Here is a 25,536-nt window from a genome sequence, read left to right on the forward strand (position 1 = left end):
GGGGCATGTGCCCTGACCAGGGATCGAACTGTGACCTCCTGGTTCATAGGTTGACACTCAACCCCTGAGCCACACTGGCTGTGCAATCTCTGGTGTTTAACTCTATTGTTACGTTATGGCAGAATGAGCAGACCAATACAATTGTCCTTAGGTTTTTCAGTATAATGTTGTAAGGTATGCATCACAAATGGGGAAAGAGTCTATTGGGCCTCACCCTAGGTAGATTTGGGCCGGGCCCCAGGCCTGACTTTCACCTTCCTAACAAGTTCCAGGCATGGATGCTGAGGCTGCTGGCTCAGGAGCCACACTTTGAGTACTGCTGCTTAGGATTCATGAATAGCCCATTTGTGCTTTGCTTTCCAGTTTACAAACACTTTCACATATGTAAGCCTCTCATGAGGTATTGCTCTCATTTTACTTTACATACTAGGAACTTAGTAAAATTATAATAATCTACTCATTATCACAACTAATACCTGAGAGTCAAAGACTCCAAATCCTGTATTACTATTATATTAACTGAATGTCATCATGTAGCTGAATACTCAGGAGGTGTGACAAAGACAAAGGACAAGAAGACTAGTCAGGAAGAGCACTAACCACAGTGATCTGGAATAGGGGGTTCAGGTAGGATTTAGTGAGGGAGGATGCAACTGCACAAAACCTAGCCCGGGTGGATGGACCAAGACATCCACGTTGGGGAGGAGTCAGAATGGCCTCATTTGAAAGGAAAACAGTTTTCAGGTGGCGGAGGCTACCAGACCTGTCAGGAACAACATAGGAAGTCTCCAGCAAACTTCAGGAAATACACTTCTCAGTGTGCAAGTACGCATCTGTTACTTTCACATTATTCAGAGGGTTAAACTTTGAGGAACCATTGCCAAACCAAAACAAATTGGTTCTCATAGATGTGCACTTGTAAGCCTTAGCCACTACTGGCTTTACATATGCTGGTTCTTTGGCTTTTAAAATATGTTTTTATTGACTTTAGAGAGAGAAGAAGGGAGAGGGATTGAGAGACAGAAACATGGATCAGAGAAACATTGATCGGCCGCCTCCTGCAAGCCTCCTACTGGGGATCGAACTCGAAACTCAGGCATGTGCCCTGACCAGAAATCAAACCATGACCTCTTGGTTCATGGGTCAATGTTCAACCACTGAGCAACAGCAGCTGGGCTATATATGTCGTTTTAACAATTGGAATTTTCCAATACTCCCAAGAAAATAGTGCAGTAAGTAGGTCTAGTTGCAAGAACTACTATTAAGCCATCTTAAATGTTACAAGTGTTATTAGAAACCTGTCCACATTTACAATTGAAGACTATATTTTAACATGAACTAGCCTGTTCAGTGTGGCTCAGTGGTTGAGCGTCGACCTATGAACCACGAGGTCACATGCCCGGGTTGCGAGCTTGATCCGCAGTGGGGCCGTGCAGGAGGCAGGCGATCATAATTATCTATCATTGATGTTTCTCTCTCTCCCTTCCTCTCTGAAATCAATAAAAAATATATATTTTTTAAAAAGATGATCTAATTCTCTGCTTTGTTACTGAAAATTCAACATTACCAAGAAACAAAATATCCCCTCATTTTAGTCCTCCTACATCAAATACACTGAGTAGCCAGATTATTATGCATTCAGAGATCATAATAATCTGGCCACTCAGTGTAGAGTCCTTTTAAAAGATAGCACGTATAGAGCAGGTACGTAAAAAGGATACTGCATTATTATGCTTATTAGAAGAAAACACAAAATTTAGTTGATCTTGGGCTTGACAATGAGCTTTTAATACAACATCAAAAGCAAGATACATGAAAGAAAAAAGTTAGACTATTAAAATCGAAAACCTCAACTCTGTGAAAGGCACATAAAATTGAAAGACAAATCAGACCAAGAAAACATTTCCAAAATACATATCTGACAACAGACTGGTTTCAAAATACACAAATCAGACCAAGAAAACATTTGCAAAATACATATCTGACAACAGACTGGTTTCAAAATACACAAAGAACTCAAATTCAACAATAAGAAACAAACTACTCAATTAAAAAATGGGTAAGCCTGGATGGTGTGGTTCAGTGGTTGAGTTCTGACCCATGAACCAGGAGGTCATGGTCAGGACACATGCACGGTTATGGGCTTGATCCCCAGTAGGGGGTGTGCAGGTGGCATCTGATTAATGATGTTCTTTTCTGATCTGTTTCTATCTCTATCCCTCTCCCTTCCTCTCTCTCTAAAAATCAATAAAAACATATAAAAGAACATATTAAAAAATAACTCATTAGGTTTAAAAATAAAAAATCCTATATAATTAAAGCCTAATATGCTAAGTGTCCAGTCGTTCCTTCAACCAATCAAAGTATAATATGCTAATGATACGCTAAGGCCACTCAACCGCTCACTATGACATGCACTGAACACCAGGGGGCAGACCCTCCAACGGGTAGGTTAGCCTGCTGCTGGGGTCCAGCTGATCAGGACTGGGCAAGACAAGCTGGACACGCCCAGAGCCCTCCGGCGTCCCTCCCCGGCCCTATTGTGCACCGGTGGGGTCCCTCGGCCTGGCCTGCACCCTCTCACAATCTGGGACCCCTCAGGGGATGTTGGAGAGCTGGTTTTGGTCTGATCCCGCAGGTCAGGCCAAGGGACCCCACTGGTGCATGAATTTGTACACCAGGCCACTAGTAAATATATAAAAAACAGGCAAAAGATGTAAACAGATACCTCATCAAAGAAGATATTCAAATGGCAAATGAGCATGGAAAAAAGATGCTCAGTATCACTTGCCATAACATAATTACAAATTAAAACAATATACCACCATGCACCTGTTAGAATGGCTAAAAAACAAAAACAAACAAACAAAAAACAAAAACCTGGCAAGGATGTGAAGCAAGACAAACTCTCATTCCATTGCTGGTGAAAATGCAAAATAGTACAGACACTTTGGAAGATAGTTTGGTAATTCATGTTTATAATTTATATCATATGATTTGGCAACTGTGCTCCTAGGCACTTAACCAACTGATCTGAAAGCTTACAACCGCACAAAAACCTGCGTGCAAATGTTCTTAGCGTCTTTACCTATACCCAAAACTTTAGAAACCCAAATGTTCTTCAACAGGTCAATAAACTAGAACACCCACACAATAGAATATTGTTCAGCAATTAAAAGAAATGAACTATCAAGTCATAAGTTGAATAGGTGAGCATAGTGAAACTATTCTGTATGCTATATATAATTATGGATGTATGGCACTATGCATTGGTCAAAACCCATTAAAACTTTACAGCACAAAGAGCAAATCTTAACGTATGAAAAATTTTACAAATCATCTAGGTCAAATGACCCAAGGATAGCATGCAGGATGTAATACAATCTAATGTATTATAAACGAAAAAACTTCATTCAAGAAGGTGAAGGGAAAAGACATTGAGCAAAGACACTTTGGAAGTGAGTGCAATCTGTAAAACTAGACTGTACAAAAGCACTTTTCTTAGTTGGTAAATTGTTTCTCACAGGTGTGCAGATGAACAATCCGGATGCTACTACACATGTATACTGAAATTGAACAATGAAGTAAAGGAATGGTGGATGATGGGAGGCACTATAGTGTTGGGTATGAGAATTTACAGATAAGCAAGGGAAAGAGGCCAGAATAATCTCCGTGGTAATGGGCAGGAGTTGGAGCCATCAGCACGATCTTATGTTTAGATTAATATACAGAGGTTACATATAGGAACATTTAAATATGTGCACATACACCACTTAATCTATACACATATATTTTCTTGTTCTGTCAGCTAAGAGGGACTAGAAGAAACTACACCCCAGCAGAATAAATACACCTAGTACCAAATCTTGATTTCTAGTATCATCTCCAATGAAAGGAAATGGCTCCTTGAAGAAATGACTGATTCTAATATTAAAGCAGAAAATACACAAGATGAGCCTGGAGCATTCTGTAGTGCCAGAAAGGAAAGAAGTGTTCAAAAAAGGTAAAACAAAAAACCCCACAATGATGGAGTTGTGTGAAAGGAATACAAGAAAGATCTCCCAAAGGCCAAAGCTGGAACAGTAGGAGCAACAAAATAAGTGGCATTAGATTATGCCCAAAGTATAAAAAAAGGCCCATGAATCTATACTGCTAAAAACAGATGACAGAATAAATAAATGGGAGACAAACTTCCCATGCAGAAATATTCCAAGTAATTTATGTAGATACTCTATCCTCAAGAAGCATCACTATCCTATCCTCTAAGTGTGGGCCGCACACAGTGACCTCCTTACAAACAAGCCAGACAGGATAAAAAAAAGAGGGTGGGGGGAAAGAAACAGATAAAATTGACAGTGGAGAAACCTGGCAAACACACCTCAGCCAGGTGATCAAGGTCAACATCCAGTGTGATAGGTCATGTTAATAGTATGTGCCCTTGATACAATGTGATGAAAACAGTACCTTTAACCTCTGTGGTCTTCCTCCTAAAAATCCTTATCTCCAGTCTAATCATAAGAAAAACATCAAGCAAGTCCCAGTAGAGGGACATTCTACAAAATAACCTGACCAGCCCTCAAAAATGTCAAAGTCATCAAAAACAAAGCCTAAAAACTGTTGCAGCCAGGAGGAGCCTAAGGAGACAGGATGACTAAATGTAGTGTGGATCCTTGGACAGAAAAAGGACAGTGGGGGAAATATTAAGGAGGGGAGGGACCTGAATTAAACATGGACTTTAGTTAATAATTATGTATCAATATTGGTTCATTAATTGTAATAAATGTACTATACTAAGTTGTTAATAATAGGGGAAACTGGGTCTGGATTATATGGGAATCCTCTGTACTATCTTTATAATTTTCCTATACATTTTAAATTGTTCTAAATACATTTAAGAGAATTTCATAAGTTTGTCCCTTTTTAAGTCTTCATTTATCTTTACATTTACAGAATCATAAGCAGAGTGCATCCTTCTCTGTTGTCACCCACTGTTTCTAAAAATATCAATAGGAAATACACTGAGTGGCCAGATTATTATGATCTCTGAACACATAATAATCTGGCCATTCAGTATATATATGTTAGAGGCCCGGTGCATGAATTCGTGCATGGGTGGGGTCCGGCCAGCCTGGCCAGGGGGAGGGGACATGGGCAGTTGGCTGGCCTGCCTACTGGTCGAACTCCTGGTAGAGGAGACAATTTGCATATTAGCCTTTTATTATATAGGATATACACTGAGTGGCCAGATTATTATGCATTCAGAGATCATAATAATCTGGCAACTCAGTGTGTACCTTTAATAGGAAATATACCGGGCTCAACTGGGCTTTTGATAAAAGCTGGATGGCAGAATTCAAGACTATTTTCTGGCCGAAACCGGTTTGGCTCAGTGGATAGAGCGTCGGTCTGCGGACTGGAAGGTCCCAGGTTCGATTCCGGTCAAGGGCATGTACATTGGTTGCGGGCACATCCCCCGGTTGGGGGTGTGTGCAGGAGGCAGCTGGTCGATATCTCTCTCATCGATGTTTCTAGCTCTCTATCCCTCTCCCTTCCTCTCTGTGAAAAATCAATAAAATATATTTAAAAAATATATATATATATCTTTAAAAAAAAAAAAAAGACTATTTTCTGTTTAGTCACAAGTTTGAACTGTGAGAATTCTTTGTTACAAAAGAGTAAAAGGAGAGCCCAGCTAGTGTGGCTCAGTTGGTTGAGCATCATCCCATGCACAAGGAGGTCTCAGGTTCAATTCCTGGTAAGGGCAAACGACCATGTTTCAGGCTGAATCTCCAGAAGGGTGCATGCAGAAGGCAGATGATTACTGTTTCTCTCTCTCTCCCCGTCTCCTTTCCTCTCTCTAAAATCAATAACATATTTTAAAAAAACACAAAGGAGTAAAGAAGAAAATGCATCTGATGCCTCATCAGAGAGCCCGGAATGCTTTAGACACTAAATCAGTGATGGCGAACCTATGACACACGTGTCAGCACTAACACGCGTAGCCATTTCTGATGACACGCCAGTGGCCGCATGCCGAGGATAAAACATTTACTGCTCCTGATGATGAAACATTTGCGAAATAATGTTTTTTTCCTCAAAGTGACACACTACCCGAGTTATGCTCAGTTTTTTGGCGAAGTTTGACACACCAAGCTCAAAAGGTTGCCCATCACTGCACTAAATGAATGTTTGCTGACAGTTCAATGTCTTGAGTGCCAACTAGGTATCAATCATTTCCTTAAAATTTGGTCTCTAACTTTCAGGAGCTCAATCTACATAGTGTATAAAGTCTGGAAACAAAACTTTTTTATATAGCCCTAGCCAGTTTGGCTCAGTGGATAGAGCGTCGGCCTGTGGACTGAAGCGTCGGTTCGATTCTAGTCAAAGGCACATGCCCAGTGTGGGGCATGCAGGAGACAGCCAATCAATGATTCTCTCTCATCGCTGATGTAGGGAGAGGGAGGGATAGAAACATCAGCGATGAGAGAGAATCATTGATTGGCTGCCTCCTGCACGCCCCCCACTGGGAATCAAGCCAAGAACCCGGGCATGTGCCCTTGACTGGAATCGAACCGGGAATCCTTCAGTCTGCAGGCCAATGCTCTATCCTCTGAGCCAAACTGGCTAGGGCTAAAAATATATTTTTAATAAAACTTTTTTATATAAAAGGTGACTGTGATGGCACTGTATATTTGCCAATGTTTTCAGATTTTATGAATATACTGTATTATTAGTTCTAGAAATCAAGGTGGGGTTTTTTTGTTGGTTAATATAAAAATAAACCAACATTATAACCTATCTTTTATCAATCTAACCTGCAAAAAATATGCAGTTATGGCAGTACTATGTAAGACTCTTGCTAGTAATTTCCTTCTATTAAAAAATGCCAAAAAAGTAAAATTTTCAAAATGAATAATTGACACAGATAAAACTGCACAGAACTATGTACAAACAAGGGCATGTAATATTTGGTAAAATCTAAGTAAGTTCTGTAGATTGCACCAATGTCAAGTTCCGACTTTTGCTACTCTACCATAGTTTATGATGCTACATTGGGGGGAAGCTGGGTGATGATTACAGGGACTTCTCTATATACTATTCTTCCAACTTCTTGCAGGTCTGTAATTATTTCCAAATTAACAGCTTAAAAAAAAAGTATTATTGGATCACTGAAGATGGTTCTTTAAACTTGATCAAAATTGTCCAACAACCAGCTTTAAATTGACCTGGTCCTCTAAAACACAAAACCACAAAGGAAGACTCAGAAATGTAAATTGGATTATAAATTTGAACTTGATGAGGTAAAATCTTTCTCCTTTTCTTTCAGTTACTTACAGCTTTGTTTTTAGTAATCAAATATAATTATCTACCTATATTCAAATCAGAGGGATCACATGGACAAATATACACAAAAACAAGAAAACAGGAGCCAAATATACACACATTTATAATATACATTTATTATATAAACTAGAGGCCCAGTGCACGAAATTCCTGTGCTCCCGGAGGGGAGGGGGCGGGGAGGCCTCAGCCAGGCCTACGCCCTCTCGCAGTCCAGGAGCCCTCAGGGGATGTCTGACTGACGGTTTAGGCCCACTCCCAGTGAGGCGAGGAGCGGGCCTAAGCTGTCAGTCAGATGACCCTTAGCGCTGCCATGGAGGTGGGAGAGGCTTTCACCACCGCGCTCCCCCTGTTGGGAGTGTATTGACCACCAGGGGTCAGCTCCTGCGCTGAGCGGCTGCCCCCTGGTGGTCAATGCATGTCACAGCAACCGGTCGTTCCACTGTTCAATCGATTTGCATATTAGCCTTTTATTATATAGACTCGAGGCCCGGTGCACAAAATTTGTGCATGGGGGGTGGGGGGTTCCCCCTCAGCCCAGCCTGCACCCTCTCCAATCCAGGACCCCTTGGGGGTTGTCCGACTCACAATCTGGGACCACTGGCTCCTAACTACTTGCCTGCCTGCCTGATCGCCCCTAAATGCGCCCCCCCCCCCCCTGCCGGCCTGGTCATCCCACGCAGCCTGCTGTTCAGTCGTTTGGTCGTCCCTCACTAACCCCCCTGCCAGCCCTTTCACCCATGCAGCCTGCTGTTAGGTCGTTACTGTGAGGGTGTCCCTAGCAATTTGCATATTACCCTTTTATCAGTAACTAGTAACCCAGTGCACGAAATTCGTGCACATTAAAAGGGGATTAATTAGAGGAAATAATTTAATATTGCTATTTGCCCTTTCTCTATAATAGAAGTGTCAGACATGAAAGAAAATTAGTAAAATGTATATGAAAACCTTCCTCCTGTCAGAGCCTAGGTCTCACGACGGGGCCCAGAGTCAAGTTCCCACCCACCCACATGCACCTCAAAATCACGTGAGACCAGACCCAGCCGCACCCCCCCCCACCCCCGCATTGGGCTAGATCCAGACCCGGCCAGTCCCACCCTTGTCAAGCCCTGCTGGGCAGGGGGCATAGCCTCAGGTCCCCTGGCCTGGTGCCAGGATGGGGGGCGTGGCCTGAGGTCCCCCAGCCCAGACCGGGGAATGCCTTGAGGTCCTCCGTCAAGCCCCACCAAGTGGGGGACACAGCCTGAGATCCCCTATCAAGCCCTGCCGGGGGGGGGGGGGGGGGAGCAGCCTCAGGTCCCCCGTCAAGCCCTGCTGGGCGGGGGTACGGCCTGAATTCCCCTGACCCAGCACTGGGGGTGCACCTTGAAGTCCCCCATCAAGCCTCGCTGGGTTGGGGGCACAGCCTCAGATCCCCTCGCCCGGTGATGAGGCAGGGGGGCATGGCCTGAAGTCCCCTGTCAAGCCCCACCAGCAGGGGGGCGCGGCCTGAGGCCCCCCGGCCTGGCGCTGGGGCGGGGGTAGCAGCCTGAGGTCCCCTAGCCCAGCACCAGGACGGGAAGTGAACCTTGAGGTCCCCTGTCAAGCCCTGCTGGGTGGGGGGCGCGGCCTGAGGTCCCCTGTCAAGCCCCACGGTGGCGGGGGAGGGCGTAGCCTCAGGTTCCTGCTGATTGCTCATTAAGGCTCCTTATGGGAACTTGGCCTCAGCTGTGGGTACAGCCATCTTTGTGATGGAGTGATGGTCAATTAGTATATTCCCTCTCTATTAGATAGGATTATTAGATAGGATGGATGCTTTCTGACTTGCTTCCCAATTTCCCAAGGACCAAGCAAAAAGCCCAGCTCTCAAAATCTCAGGGTTAGGAAGATTCTTCAAGAGCATCTACTCTACTCACATTTATTATTTCAATCCGCTCTTAACTCTTAAAAGAGTGAATTTACCTTAAATTCAAGAGATGGAAGTTTCCTATTTTAAAAATTATGATTCAGAAAATTAATTCTTCATATACATGGCAGTACAGTGTATGTGGTGTAACCTGTCCCCATCAGAGAAACCTGGATTTTAAGACTCTCTCGCTCTTTTCTAGCCTTGCTCAGCTCACTGAACTTCTAGTAGTCTTCTGTCCCTACATTATAAATGCCTAACTCAAAGGCTTGCTGTGAAAATATAAAAAAGATAATGCAAAGTTCATCAGAGTCCAATACTTTATAGGTATACCCAAATGGTTTGTCCTTTGATATACAAAGTACAACCACAGTGAATACATTTTCTATTCTTACACTGGACCAAAAGGTCTAATATGCCTGCCTACTCCTCCAAAGTATTTCAACAAAGCTGAATGATTTTACATAACAAGAAAAACTTACTTCCCTCCTAGTATATTTCTTCTTTAACTCTACCTTGCAATGATGCATATGCAGTTTTAACATTTGGATATGGAAATCTCCATGTTTATCTATGATATTTTTTCTCTGCTATCACCAATTACTTTTCTTTATGAATTCTCTGAAATTTAATTTATTTTTGGTTAATGATAATTCTGTTCTCAGCATACATTCTAAAAAGTCCCCATTATTTTACTATACACATTTAATGGCATACATAAGACTTTGAACACAAAATATTCTATTTAACAGAAACAAACACACCCTGCATCAAATTTTAGCAAATTCAGGCAACATAGATCAATTTTAGGAATGGGCAAACACCAAAGAAATATTGAATTTGCCACCTTCCAAACGCAGAAACTTTATCCTCAATAAGGGTCCCTTATTGAAGGCACCTATTAAAAATAAAAGAATTATATTAAAGAAGATCTTTAAAACAAATGGAGACTCAAATTATGTTTAAATTTTTATAGTTTATCTTTTCAAGTTAAGTCTTTCATACCTATTCTTTTTAAAAAATATTTTATTGATTTTTTTACAGAGAGGAAGGGAGAGGGACAGAGTTAGAAACATTGATGAGAGAGAACCATCGATCAGCTGCCTCCTGCACACCCCCTACTGGGGATGTGCGAGAAACCAAGGTACATGCCATTGACTGGAATCGAACCTGGGATCCTTCAGTCTGCAGGCCGACGCTCTATTCACTGGGCCAAACTGGTTAGGGCCTTTCATATCTATTTTCATAAGAGATGTTGGTCTATGACTTTCTTTTCTTGTAAAGTCTTTGTCTGCCTTTGGTATCAAGGTAATACTTTGCCTCAGAATGGGGAAGTGTTCTCCCCTCTTCTGTTTTTGGAAAGAATTTGTGAAGGATTGGTATTTCCTTCTCTAAGTATTTGGTAGAATCACAAGTAAAGCCATTTGCTTTGTGGAACTTTGTTTCTCAAAATAAATTAGGAAATTTCAACTTTCATTCCTTTAATCCATGAGAAATTACAAGAGGATCAGAAATCCCAGGGAAAGGATTATTTCTTTGTCTCTTAATCAGATTGAGAAAGTTCCTTTCTATTCCTGGTTGTTGAGTGTTTCTATAATGAAAGGGTTTTGCATTTTGTTAAATTCTGTGTCTATTGAGATGATCATGTGGTTTTTATAATTCTTTAAAGTGGGATATCACATTAATTATTGTATGTTGAACTAACTTTGCATTCATAGGAAAAACCCCAGTTGGTCATGGTGAATAAATCCTTTTTATATATTGCTATTTTCTGTTTGCTAGCATTAAGTATTTCTGCATAAAAGATATTGGTCTATGGTTTTCTTTTCTTATATACTTTTTCTGGCTTTGGTATCAGGGCTTCATAGAATGAACTGGGGAGTGTTCTCTCCTCTTTATTTGTTTGGAAGAGCTTTTGAAGGATTGGTGTTTAATTCTTCTGTAAATATTTAGTAGAATTCACCAGTGAAGCCATTTGGTTCCAGGCTTTTCTTTGTGGGACCTAATCTCTTAAAAGTAGATAGCAAACTCCAATTCTAATTTCTTTAACCCATGAGAAATTAATAAGAGGAAGAGAAGAAATTACCAGCTAATGTTCTTGGTTGTTTTAAAAAGGCGATTTTTAAAAAGGTACTGTGCAATAAAAGCTGCGGCAGTCTTTCATGTTGGCTATCCATTTATGTTTAAATTTAAATCTTATTGGGTAAAGTTATGTTAGGTTGTTGAACTTATTTATCACAAGAACCCCAAGATGTTCTATTATTCCCATTTGACACAGAAGGAATTTAAGTCTAAAAGAAGTTAAACAAACTTGTCCAAGGTTACAGTTTACTTATACACTGAGTGGCCAATTATGATCTCTGAATGCATAATAATCTGGCCACTCAGTGTATATCCTATATAATAAAAGGCTAATATGCAAATTGTCCCCTCCACCAGGAGTTCGACCAGCAGGCAGGCTGGCCAACTGCCCATGTCCCCTCCCATGCATGAACTTATGCACCAGGCCTCTAATATATATATTCACACTGAGTGGCCAGATTATTATGCGTTCACAGATAATAATCTGGCCACTCAGTGTATAGTTGTGTTTATGAGCAGAAACTCAGAAGTCATACTCATTCATCAGTGATCTAATAACTTGAAATATTGGGTGAATTACTCACCTCAGGGCCTCAGTTTCATCTCTACATTGAGAATAACCACATGATCTACTTAGGATTGTTGTATAAACAAAACGCATGTAAAGTGCTTATGACAGTATCTGGCTTAGAGTATGTGCTCAACATCAGCAGGGAATTCTGTTACTAGTTGTTGCCCAGTGCTGCCATTCAAGCTTTAGTGGTTCTAAAATTCCTGAGTTTTAAAGCAAACAAGAAGTCTCAGATTGGAAAGGAAGCAGTCACACATAAACCATTTTTCTTTTACTATTACTTTTTGTATTTTCTGATTTTACTACATGTATATCTAGTAAAAAAACAAAAGCATTTAAGGTGGAAAAGTATATAAAATTCAAAATGGACTTTATTGTAAATGCTCATTCATTTAAAAGTAGATCCAGCCCTGGCTGGTTTTGCTCAATGGATAGAGCGTTGGCCTGCGGACTGAGGGGTCCCAGGTTCGATTCCAGTCAAGGGCACATGCCGGGGTTGTGGGCTCCATCCCCAGTGGTGGGCGTGCAGGAGGCAGCTGATCCATGATTCTCTCTCATTATTGATTTTTCTCTCTCTCTCCCTCTCCCTTCCTCTCTGAAATCAATTAAGAATACATTTAGCCGAAGCCAGTTTGGCTCAGTGGATAGAGCGTCGGCCTGCGGACTGAGGGGTCCCGGGTTCAGTTCCGGTCAAGGGCATGTGCCTTGGATGCGGGCACATCCCCAGTGGGGGTTGTGCAGGAAGCAGCTGATCAATGTTTCTCTATCATCAATGTTTCTGGCTCTCTATCCCTCTCTCTTCCTCTTTGTAGAAAATCAATAAAATATATTTTTTTAAAAAAGAATATATTTAAAAAAATAAAAATAAAATAAAAGCAGATCCATATTGTCTTTACAGTTCTGAATTTTGTTTTTCATTGAATGAAACATTAGAATCGATTTTTTCATAGCACACTTTTTTGCTATAAACCTAGGCTTATATTATGAATACTCAAAATATATTGCTGAGAATTGTCTAAATTCTTTTTTTTTTTAAATCTCCAAATAATTTCACAGCTCAGTTAAGCTTAATTTTAAAGTACAAATGTTGCGCCCTGGCCAGTGTGGCTCAGTTGATTGGAGTGTGTTCTGTACACCGAAAGGTTGATTCACAGTCAGGGCACATACCTAGATTGTGGGTTCGGTTCCCAGGTGGGGTGTGTACGAGAGGCAACCATATTTCCCTTCTCTAAAATCAATAAACATACCCTTGGGTGAGGATTAAAAAAAGAAACACAACGTTGCAGCTAACAAAGCATTCAACCAGCACTTTTCTGACAAAATTCTACAGTAAACTATATAGGTTACAACAATGTTAACGCACTTCTATTTCCTAGTTGTTGTTATGAGCTGCCAATTCTATTTGTACAGTTAATTACACTATTCAAAGTAGCTCACCATCCTATATGTCCCTTCCAATAGCCCCCTATATAGGAGACTTCTCATTTCCATCTTAAAGATGTGGAAACCAACGTGGTTCATAAGCTAGTTACCCATGCTCAGACTGAAACTCAAGTCTCTTGAGCCTGTACTGATGCATACCAACTGTCACTTCATCACCTTAAGCTCTTTGCAGGGCAAAGTGAACTGTGTAACTAAAAGGATGCAATAGCCTGATTGCCAAAACTGCAGCAACGACTTCTGTGAAAACGTTACTCCTGTGGAAGTTTACCCCTCATGGTCCTTGCAAGATAATGTGCTAGTTGAAACTGCTGAATTAAGATAGCATGGTGTGGAGAGATGCTGACACCCACTTTCAGAGAGCTCATAAAATCTGTTTGTTGTAGGCCACATTCACTCCAATACACAGTTCACCCTGGACTGCGCATGATCCAGTTACCTGGCTTGTTTTCTCCTGTAGCCTGGCGAGTGCACAGGAGAAGAGGACTCCCACACAGTTCTTTACCTCTGCTCTAAGTAATTATAGCCAATGTACAACACGGCAGTGATTCTATTCATGATCCTCAAACGCTGCTGGAAAAAAAAGACTAAGATCCAGAATGATTTTAAAGATCAATACAGTCTTCCTTTTAAGAAAAAACAAAAAACTCAAGCAAAACGTTCCACTTCCTAAATCAGACGTAGAGGGACTTAGCTGTGGTTCACCTTTGTCCTCCCAACCTTTTAATATTCAGCTCAGTTTAACTTCCCTCAACCAGCATACACTGGTGCCATGCCCAGCAGTCCTGGGAAACAGGACTTAACCCTTAAAAGAGTAGGACGTCAGTCAGTGTAGTGGGCCAACAGCATTCACACTACAATTTATTGCAATCAATATGTATCAGACTTCACTCTCCTAATGTATACACAATCTAATTCTAACAACTCCATCAGGTATTATTATACCCATTATTTGGGGAGAACTGGGGTAAAAAAGTCAATTGCCCAAGTTTACACAGCAACAAAAGGCCGATGAAGGACTTGAACCAGGGCCTTAACCTTAACCAAAACTTAACCTGAATACCAAAACTGCCTAGCCCTCAACTACAATCCGAACGTGATCATAAAATGAACCGCATGACCTTGGACCAGTCATTTCATAGCCCTGGGCCAGTTCCTGCTCCTCCGCTGTAAAGCGACCGGCCCACAGTAAGCTTTTGAGTGCTTTCCCACTTTTAATGTCGGGTGAAATCCCGGCTGGATTACTCCCCACCTCCGAATAGGTGAAAATATTAAGACTGAAGTTTCTCAATTGCTGCATTCTAGCACATTCTCCATCTCTTCAGGGTGATAGGTTTCAGCCTTCGCTTTGCGGTTCTGTGTTCCAATACTGAACCTGTAGCGCCAATCCTAAACATTCCCGGGCCTGCTCTCGCCCATCCCCACCACCAGAGGTAGCGACTAGGCCCGACTCCACTCCAGACCTTTCCCCGGTTCCTCCAGCCCACCGCTTGGCTTCCCAAGCAGCTAGCAAAAGGCCTAAGAAAGCTCTAGAAGCAAAGCCACGGGCAGAAATTAGCTGAGGTCAAGGGAGGATCTAGAGCACCTGCCACGCCTCCCGACCCCAACGGCGCGACCTGGGCTTGGCTCTCCCACCGAGGCGGCCGAGATTCGGGCCTTACCCCTCCTGACCCGCGCGCGGGCCGGGGCCGGGGCCGGGGCCGGGGCCTGAGCCCTCGAAACCCAGCCCGACCCCCCGGCCCCGCCCGGCACCAAGGCCGAAACGCTACGCGCCCGGACCCCTGGGGTCCTCACAGGCCCGAAGACACACGCAGGCCTCCAGTCTCACCTCGAGCCTCCCAGGGACCGCCGGCGGCGCCCGCGCTCCTCCCGCCCGCACACCAGGCCCCGCGCTGCAGTGGAGACAGCAGCAGAGGAGGCCCGACCGTCACGTGCCACAGAACCAAAAGGCCTAGGCTACCGCTGCGACCGCGCGAGCGAGCGAGCACGGCCGCACGAAGCCCAGCCCAGCGTCCGCCCCTCGCTCCTGAGTAGCTAGGGCCGGAGCCAAGTCCCGCCCCCCCGCGCCAGCTCCGAGACGCGGTTGGCCAACCTGGCCATCGTTCTAATCACCTTCCCAGACGCCCCCTAGGGCTATTCTTCGTGGAGTGTGGCGATTGGCTGGGAGTGCGGCAGGAAGTAGCTGTTGGTTGGATGGGAGGGGAGGGGGCGGGCCAGAGCGGATAGGTACGCGGGCGCGCGCCCAGGGGCGGGGCCGGCTCGCCGGCGACGCCGCGCCCCGATAGTTAGGACTCGAATGGGCGGGCTGTCTGGCGTTCCTTCCCAACCCCTGTGGTTTCGACCCCTTGGTTTTGCGACCCCGGCCCCAGGGCCTGCATCCTGTTTTCTTCGCTGAGAGGGCAAATAGCAGGCGGTAGGAGGGGTGGGAGGTCTGGCGTGCCATGGGGAAGGGCCAGTTCCCCTTGCAGCGTGTGCAACGCCCCCATGGGGTGCTGGCGGAACCGGCAAGGGCTCCCGCCGCCAGGCCTGGAGTCGCCTGCACAGTGCGGTGTGACCCCATGTCATGCATCACCTTCCTGCTGGGCCTAGCAGCCTGCAGCTGCCAGAAAACTAGAGTCCAAAATGCTATAATCTGAACACAATGCAGTAGACAGATGATATATTATAGAACTGTACCCCTGAAACCTATATAGTTTTATTAACCAATATCACCCCCAAATAAATTCAATTTAAAAAATACTATAATCCAAAGTTTTTTCCAATAGGTGGATCGCCTATTCCAGGACAAGCTTTATTCCCTCCTGCCACCTGGGTGGAGGAAAAAAGAGAGTTTGTGGTTTGCGTGAGTTCAGTATTTTCCAACTCTCAGCCCCACAATTTGTGTAAGGGAGCTTTGCTTTCCTGTTTCCTAGGGAAGTGGATATTCAAGGCACACTAATATTCTGGATGCCACATGTTCCAAATGAGCTTAAAATGTAGTTACGGGAACTGTGTATGTGAGCAAAAGGTATAAGCTAAAATATGGTAGTACTCAATGGAATTTAACGGAGTTTAAATTGGGAGGATCTGCTTTCATCTAGAATGGCAGAGAAAGGCAAAACTTGAGCTGGACCTGGAAGGACATGCAATATTTTTTTTTTTTATTGAGGTATTATATGTGTACATATCTTACCATTACCCCCCCACCCCACACCCATTAATGCCCTCACCCCCCAGAGTTTTGCGTCCATTGTTTATGCTTATATGCATGCATACAAGTCCTTCGTTTAATTTCATAACTCCTCCACCTCTCCCTAACTTTCCCCCTGTAATTTGAAAGTCTGTTTGATGCTTTACTGTCTCTGTATCTATCTTTTTGTTCATCACTTTATAATGTTCTTTACTATCCCTAAATGAGTGAGATCATGTGGTATTTTTCTTTCATTGACTGGCTTATTTCACTTAGCATAATGTTCTCCAATTCCATCCAGGTTGCTGCAAATGATGAGAATTCCTTCTTTTTTTATGGCAGCATAGTATTCCATTGTGTAGATGTACCACAGTTTTCTGATCCAGTCATCTGCTGATGGGCACCTAGGCTGGACATGCAATATTTTTATAGATGGAGAGTTGGAGGCTTCTTGAGACAAGGGAATAGTCTATGCAAAAACAGGAACATGGGTATCAGTGTGTTTAGGGACACCATACACCATGTATGGGAGTGTTTGAGCTGGAGAAAGGTGTTCGGGACAGTGATGGGAAGTCAGCTCCAGAGCTGGTTAGGAGCAGGCCTTGAAAGCTTCGTGAAGGACTTTGTAGGGAGATAGTTTATTTTGTAAATTGATTTAGAGGGAGAGAGAAAACATCAATTTGTTGTTCCACTTATTTATGCATTCATTTATTAGTGTCAGTAGCTAAGTATTAATAGAGGAAGGAATGTGATGAGCTGGGAGTTGAACCAGACACTGGGCCTGCTTTGCTGGAAAGTTGCAGCATTCATGGGCTTCCTAGGGGACCAAAGCATTATCCTGCCAAGGGGATTATCGCCCCTCCCTTCCCCCTAAAGAGAGGAAGGACCGGCTTCTCAATCCCCCCCCCCCCCGCCCCCCATACAATTTACTACTGGTCCATCCTGCTCCAGACTGTGGAGGGAATGAATGAACAATAAAGGGGAAATTCCTCTGCTGGGCACATACCCAGTAGAAGATGAGATGGCACAGAGGGAGGTACTTCCACTTTGAGGCATGTGCAGTAGGAACTAAGATGGCACCATAAGGGGGAGTGTCTAGCCTGGGAAAAGGATTGTGTTGGATAAGGGACGCAGAACCCTGGAAAATCTAGGAAATGGATTGTTTAGGGCCGTGGTCGGCAAACTGCGGCTCTCGAGCCACACACGGCTCTTTGGCCCCTTGTGTGTGGCTCTTCCACAAAATACCACGGCCTGGGCGAGTCTATTTTGAAGAAGTGGCGTTAGAAGAAGTTTAAGTTTAAAAAATTTGGCTCTCAAAAAAATTTCAATCGTTGTACTGTTGATATTTGGCTCTGTTGACTAATGAGTTTGCCGACCACTGGTAGGGGAAGGATTCAACGCAAGCCCATCAAGGATTGGAAAGTTGATTGGCTGGTTTGAAAAAGAGCCTGGTCCTTCCCAAACCCAAAATCATATAATCCCAGTTTAACGAAGAAGCTCTCCCTCACCCTCTCTTCTGCCCGCGCCCGCCCCCCCTTTCCCTCTAACGTGCTTGCCCATAAGATCACGAATTTCATAGCAGCCATACAGGTCTAGCAGCTGTCTGGGATCTGCAGCAGATCATGCAGGTTCCAAAGGACTAATCTTTAATGTGTCACAGATTATCTGAATACTGGTCTTAGTTCTGGGCTTGATGAAGACAAGGCTGGACTTTTTCCAGGGCAGGACGGATGGAGATGAAACATTGGGAACCTGGGGGCAGCCTTCTATTTCCACCCAAATATATATTACCATGCCACAAACTCCTATATGTGGGTCCTGGAATGCTTTCCTTGCAACTCCATGAAAGAACACAATTTGCACCAGCAAGACATTGGTTGATTCTTGCATGTGCCCTGACCAGGGATCGAACCCATAATCTTGACATTTGGGAGGATGCTCTAACCAACTGAGCTATCTGGCCAGGGCCTATAGGGAGATAGTATAGATTTTAGATATGGGTCATGATTTAAGTGTTTATGAAGTATTATTTTAATATTACTCCCGAGAGGTCTGAAAGAGGGGAGACTAGCAATTATAAGGTGGGTTAGGAAGCCACTTTTTGCAGTTGATGAAAGGGCAGAATTAGGAAATGCCAGTTCTATGGAGACAAAAGCATTAAATGTTGACACTGAAGAATAGTCCGTTGGACTCAGACTAAGGAAAGAGGAACCAAAGCCAACACTTTGGTGTAAGCCTGGGTGACGAGGTGAAATGTAGAGCTCCCCAAAAGAGGAAATTCCAGTTTGGCTGATCCTGAGGATCCTGGGTCTCAGCCCAAGACAGAGCAGGACTGTAGAACCTGTTAAAGATCCTGCTAGGGCAATGGTAAGATATGTACACATATAATACCTTAATAAAAAATTGAAAAAAAATAAAAAAAGAAGTAACAGAAAGAAAAAAAAAGATCCTGCTAGGGATTTTCCAGCTAAAACATAATATTCTTCAAAGGAGGAAGCCAAGGACAAACCCAAGGACAACTAAGATTTCCTTTCTCAAAAAAAAAAATAAAGATTTCCTTTCTTTTTTAAAAATATTTTTTTATTGATTTCAGAGAGGAAAGGAAAGGGAGAGAGAAAGATAGAAACATCAACGATGAGAGAGAATCATTAATGGGCAGCCTCCTGCATGCCCCACACTGGGGATGGAGCCCATACCTGGGAATGTGCCCTGACTGGGAATCAAACTGTTACCTCCTGGTTCATAGGTTGATGCTCACCACTGAGCCATGCTGGCTGGGCTTCCCCCCCCCCCCCTTTTTAAACAATATGAAACAGCCACTGTTTATTAACTGACTAACCTACAAAAATAATAATGGTAGATACCTCAGTTCATCCTATATAATAAAAGCCTAATATGCTAAGTGTCTGGTCGTCCGTTCAATCAATCAAAGCATAATATGCTAATGATATGCTAAGGCCGCTCAACCGCTTGCTATGACGTGCACTGGCCACCAGGAGGCAGACAGTCAACTAGTCGACCAGTCACTATGACATGCACTGACCACCAGGGGGCAGACGCTCTGACTGGTAGGTTAGCTTGCTGACTGAGCGTGACAGGCTGGACACGCCCTGTAGCCCTCCTGTGGTCCCTCGCCAGCTGGCCAACCTCCGATGTCCCTCCACGGTCCCAATCATGCACCGGTGGGGTCCCTCAGCCTGGTCTGCACCCTCTTGCAATTCGGGACTCCTCAGGGGATGTCAGAGAGACAGTTTTGGCCCAATCCCACAGGCCAGGTCAAGGGACTCCAGTGGTGCACGAATTCGTGCACCAGGCCTCTTGTCCTTCTAATAAGCCTGTTAATCTGGCCCCTCCTGGAGAAGATACTGTATTTTTCCATGTATAAGACACTATTTTTTTCTAAAATCGTTAGACTGAAAATTGAGGGGCGTCTCATACACGGAAGTCAGCTGAGGAAGGAGCTGTGTGGGTGCATGGCTGCCCATACCTTGTCAAACAGGCTTCTTCCAATCATGAGCCTTATTGTTACTGATGTCAGCTGATGCTGTAATTGGAGGTGGAGGTGGAGAGTGTGTAGATGCAACAGGGACCGGAGCATTCTCTGCCCATAAAGATGTCAATAAATAAAAAGATAAATATTGGTAAGCGATTGTCTTACTCTGCAAAATTCAAACTGAATATAATCAGCTATGCAAAAGAGCATGGAAATAGAGCTGCAGAGAGACAATTTGGACCTCCTCCCACTGAGTGTATGATCAGACATTGGAGAAAACAGGAAGAACAACTCCTTAAGGTGCCAAAAAAGAACAAGGCCTTAAGAGGAAAACCAGCAAAATGGGCAAACTTGGAATAGAGGCTTAAGACTTGGATTATGGAGCAGTGCCAGAGTGGCTTATGTGTGTCAACCAAGCTTATTCAATGTCGGGCAAGAATGTTTGCAAGCGAAATGAACATTGTTGATTTTACAGGAAAGGCAAATGGTGCTTCAATTTCATAAGGAGAGAAGGGTTGGCCATGAGAACACGAACAAAATTAACTCAGAAAATGCCACCAGTTTATGAGGATGATCTCATATACATAGACAGTGATTCAGAAGACAGCAGTACTACAATAGAAGTTGTAGAAATTGATATGTCTAGAACTGATAGTGATGAAGAAGAGAGCAGTGATGCAACAGAGGCTGAATAAAGTGATATACTGCATAATATCATAATACTGGTATGTAAACATTACCTGTGGTAATCCTATATAATAAAGAGGTAATATGCAAATTGACCATCACTCCAACACACAAGATGGCCGCCCCCATGTGGACACAAGATGGCCAGCAGGGGAGGGCAGTTGTGGGCGATCAGGCCAGCAGAGGAGGGCAGTTGGGAGGGACCAGGCCTGCAAGGGAGGGCAGTTGGGGGCAATCAGGCCTGCAGGAGAGGGGGGTTAGGGGTGACTGGGCCAGCAGGGGAGGGCAGTTAGGGGCAATCGGGCCTACAGGGGAGCAGTTAGGCATCGATCAGGCTGGCAGGGGAGTGGTTAGGGGGTGATCATGCTGGCAGGCAGAAGCAGTTAGGGGCAATCAGGCAGGCAGGCAGGTGAGCAGTTGGGAGCCAGCAGTCCTGGATTGTGAGAGGGATGTCTAACTGCCCTCAAGGGGTCCCAGATTGGAGAGGGTGAAGGCTGGGCTGAGGGACACACCTCCCCGTGCATGAATTTCATGCACCAGGCCTCTAGTTACTAAATAAAAATGTGTTGTTTCATGTTTAAAATATTGATTTCTTTTTTTTTAATATTTTTATTGATTTCAGAGAGGAAGGGAGAGGGAGAGAGAGAAACATTGACGAGAGAGATCGTCGCCTCCTGCACACCTCCCACTGAAGATGGAGCCCGCAACCCGGGCATGTGCCCTTGACCAGAATCAAACCTAGGACCCTTCAGTCCACAGGCCAATGCTCTATCCACTGAGCCAAACCAGCAGGGGCAAAATATTGATTTCTTAATTTGGGGTTGGAAATGTGGGGGCCTCTTATACACGGAAAAATATGGTAATTTGCAGGCCATAGAAGTTGAAGGCTTCCCAATAGTATGGATTTCATGAATCAGATCCTCCATGCAGATGATGCCATAGTTACCACAAGATGGAACAATCTAAGTGTTATCTGCCAGGGCAATTTGCTTCTTGTTGATTTTGCCATAACCACACTTGTAGATCCATCCATTTCTGACTTCAGGTTTGGATACCCCCATGCAATATGTGGTTCCACAATCCCCAGTATGTTAACTGAAGCTTTGTTGAGCTTAACAAAGATGCCATTGAAGATCCAGCGGAGGCAAAGAAGCTGAAACACCTTGCACACAGACCTTCTTGGCTCACACTGTTGAAACCTGTGATCCTGATGAAGAATCTCCTTTTGGGTCCCACATAGAAGATGCCCACATTTCTTGCCATCCTCACCATCTAAATCTCAGTTCTGTCCATCTGCCCATATTCCTGTGACAGTGCTTAGCTTTCTTATAGACACACTGCCTTCTTGTATTTCGAAGAATCTTTTGGGCAAACTTCTTTCTCAGGCACTTGATCTTCAGCTCTGTGAAATTCCTCCACTTTTTCTCTTTTTTAATTTATTTTTTCAGTTTTTTTTTGTTTGTTTGTTTAAAGTATTACATATAGTAGTACATATATCTCCTCTCCCCCCCCCATTGACCTTCTCCTCCACTTTTTCTTAATGGTTTGCCTTTTTTTTCTACACCCTCCACAGTTCCAGTTTGAAAAAGGCATGAGATCTTCTTTTTTAATATGTTTTATTTAACTTTCTTTATTTACTAGTGTTCCCGTTGCAGGAAAAATCCTGCAATAGGGTTTCCTGCTGCACTCTACCCCGCCCCGCCTGCTCTCCTCCCTTGTCCCCCGGCCCGCCTTCTCCACCAGCCCGCCCTGCTCTCCTTCCTTCTCCCCCCGTCCCGCCTCCGCTCCTCCCTTCTCCTCCCCCCGGCTTGCTTGCTTCTCCGAAGCTTTGCTCCCTTCAGCATCTCTTGGCTTCTTTCTAAGCTGTCTTGATATGCAAATTAGCCGCCATCTTTGTTGGGGTAATTTGCATACTCATCCTGATTGGCCGGTGGGCGTGGCTTGGGCATAGCGAAGGTGCAGTCAATTTGCATATTTGTCTATTATTAGGTAGGATTTATTTATTTATTTATTTAGAGATTGAGAGAGAGAGAGAGGGAAAGGGAGAGGGAAATGGAAATATTGATGTGAGAGAGAAACATTAATTGGTTGGCTCTGGTATGCACCCCAATCAGGGACTGAACCCACAACCAGGGCATGTGCCCTGATTGGGAATCAAACTGGCAGACATTTTTTAATATATTTTATTGATTTTTTACAGAGAGGAAGAGAGAGGGATAGAGAGTTAGAAACATCGATGATAGAGAAACATCATGATAGACAAACATCGATCAGCTGCCTCTTGCACAACCCCTACTGGGGATGTGCCCTCAACCAAGGTACATGCCCTTGACCGGAATCGAACCTGGGACCTTTCAGTCCGCAGGCCGACGCTCTATCCACTGAGCCAAACCGATTTCGGCTCCTTTCTTTATTGATTAAGGTATTGCTTATGTGTCCTTATCCCCCCATTACCCGCCCCCATCATGCCCTCACCCCTCTGGTGTCTGTGTTCATTGGTTATGCTTATATGCATGCATACAAGTCCTATGGTTGGTCTCTCCTCCTTACCCCCACCCTCCCCTACCTTCCCTCTGAGGTTTGAGCATCTGACCGAAGCTTCTCTGTCTCTGGATCTGTATAAATGTATTTTTATTACAGCACAGTTCCCTCCTACCCTTCATGGTCCATCCCACCACAGCCTCAGGTAAAACCTGATCCACTTTCTGTTACTATAGAAAAGATTTGTCTTTTCTAGTGCTTCATATACTAGTCAATGGAATCACATAGTATGGTTAAGGGGAAAAACCACAAATGGCATCACTCATGCCAAAACCCATGATACCAAACCTAGATTTAACACCTGATCTAATTGCAGTTTCAACCCCTACTAGAAACATTTTTTAAATTGATTTTTAAAGAGAGGGGAAGGGAGAGGGAGAGAGAGAACATCTACTAGTATGTGAGAGAGAAACATTGATGTGAGAGAGAAACCTGCATCAGCTGCCTCCTGCATGGCCCCCACCGGGGATTGAGCCAGAAACCCGGGCATGTGCCCTGATCGGGAATCCAACCCAACTCTTCTGTCACGAGACGATGCCCAACCAAGTGAGCCACCCTGGTCAGGGCCAGAAACATAATTTTAGTCAACTAATATGAAAGTTTCTGGTCAAGCCCTGGCTGGTTTGGCTCAGTGGATAGAGCATCAGCCTGCAGACTGAAGGGTCCCAGGTTTGATTCCAGTCAAGGGCACATGCCTGTGTTGCAGGCTTGATCCTCAGTGGAGGGCGTGCAGGAGGCAGTCAATGAATGATTCTCTCTTATCATGGGTGTTTCTATCTCTCTTTCCCTCTCCCTTCTCTCTGAAATCAATAAAGATAAAAAGAAAAAAGAAAAAAAAAAAGAAAAGAAAAAGGGTGCTTGAAAAAGGTTGCGTTTTAAAAAAAAAAGTTTCTGGTCAAGAACCAGTAAAGTAACTGTCACTATCCCCCACCCCATAGAAAGAAGAGGCCATCTACATGAATAAAACCCTCCCCTTAAGATCCGTGGAAGTGGGGTATCTCTTTCCTCACTGAGTGCTGGGAGTGGAGTCCGTATGATATCTTGAGAAAAAGAATTTTCTGAGACTTGCATGGGAGGATGAGTGATTTTTATTTGTGTGAAATGACACCCCTGGGTTTCCGGTGTCCCATTTCCCTTAATCCAGTCCTGGAAGAAGTGTAGTTAGGGCTTCAGTAGAGCTGAAATCAGAGCCAGTGCCCAGAGTTTCCACTCCATGTGGCAGCCGGCTCCATTAGTCCACTGTGTGCGGGCGAATGAGGGGAGCCAAGAGAGTGTGCCCCCTGCCCAGGAGTCCCAAGGGAGCCAAGAGCACCAGAGAGCGAACTCCTCCGTTCAGGGAATTAAGTATCTCAAATCGTCCCACACCTGCAGTGGCCATATCCACTCTGTTCCCAGGTGTGACTGACACCAAGCACCTTCCTGATGTCACCCCAACTTTATGGGCATGTGTCTATTCTCCTCCTTGTCCAGGCCCTTCCTTCCCCGAGCAATCTGTGGGGAGCAGACTGGACAATGGCTCCCTGGACAGTGTAAAGAAAGCATGTCAAACTCACGGCCCGCATGCGGCCCACAACAAATATTTTTGCGGCCTAGCCAATATAATAATATGTAAGAAACGTTTTTAATAAAAATTTCATAACTTAATTTTTAACTTTCAAAAAAATATTTTTATTGACTTTTTACAGAAAGGAAGGGAGAGGGATAGAGAGAAACATCAATGATAGAGAAACAGATCAGCTGCCTCCTGCACGTCCCCCCACTGGGGATCAAACCTGCAACCAAGGTATATGCCCTCGACCGGAATCGAACCTGGGACCTTCCAGTCCACAGCCCGATGCTCTATCCAGTGAGCCAAACTGGTCAGGGAATGTTTAACTTTTTAAGAAATTGCCCAATTATCTCCCAAAATGGCTGCTCTATTTTACATTTCCATGTAGGAAGGTTTCAGTTTCTCTACATCATTACCAACACTTGCTATTAACTGTCTTTATTTTTTAATGTTTTTACTTATTTCAGCAAGGAAGGGAAAAGTAGATACAGAAACATCAATAATGGGAATCTTTGATCAGCTGCCACGTGCACACCCCATACTGGGGATTGAGCCAGCAACTTGGGCATGTGCCCCGACCAGGAATCAATCGAACCAAACCTCCTGGTTCATAGGTCAATGCTCAACCACTGAGCCATGCCAGCCGGGCTTGTCTTTTTTATCAGAGCCAGTCTAGTGGGCGTGTAGTGGTATCTCATCGTGGTCTGTACCAAAGCCAGTGCTTTCTGGCAGGACACTGCTGGTTTCTGCAGCCTGACCCAGGCAAGCAGATACAGCG

At 44.1% G+C, this 25,536-nt stretch overlaps 1 protein-coding gene and 1 pseudogene across 1 annotated transcript in view; both read right to left on the reverse strand.

Annotated features, from left to right (window-relative positions):
* CANX (calnexin) overlaps positions 1-15,279 on the reverse strand; it is a 38,469-nt gene extending 23,190 nt beyond the window's left edge. The window contains exon 1 of the mRNA XM_008158676.3: positions 15,148-15,279. The gene's annotated coding sequence lies outside the window, so the exon portion shown is untranslated. The remainder of the gene's footprint in view (positions 1-15,147) is intronic.
* LOC103305072 (60S ribosomal protein L7-like) lies at positions 14,607-23,331 on the reverse strand (annotated as a pseudogene).
* Between the last annotated feature and the right edge of the window lie 2,205 nt (positions 23,332-25,536).

The sequence above is a fragment of the Eptesicus fuscus genome, chromosome 6 (genome assembly GCF_027574615.1).
Source record: "Eptesicus fuscus isolate TK198812 chromosome 6, DD_ASM_mEF_20220401, whole genome shotgun sequence".
Classification (NCBI taxonomy): Eukaryota; Metazoa; Chordata; class Mammalia; order Chiroptera; family Vespertilionidae; genus Eptesicus; species Eptesicus fuscus.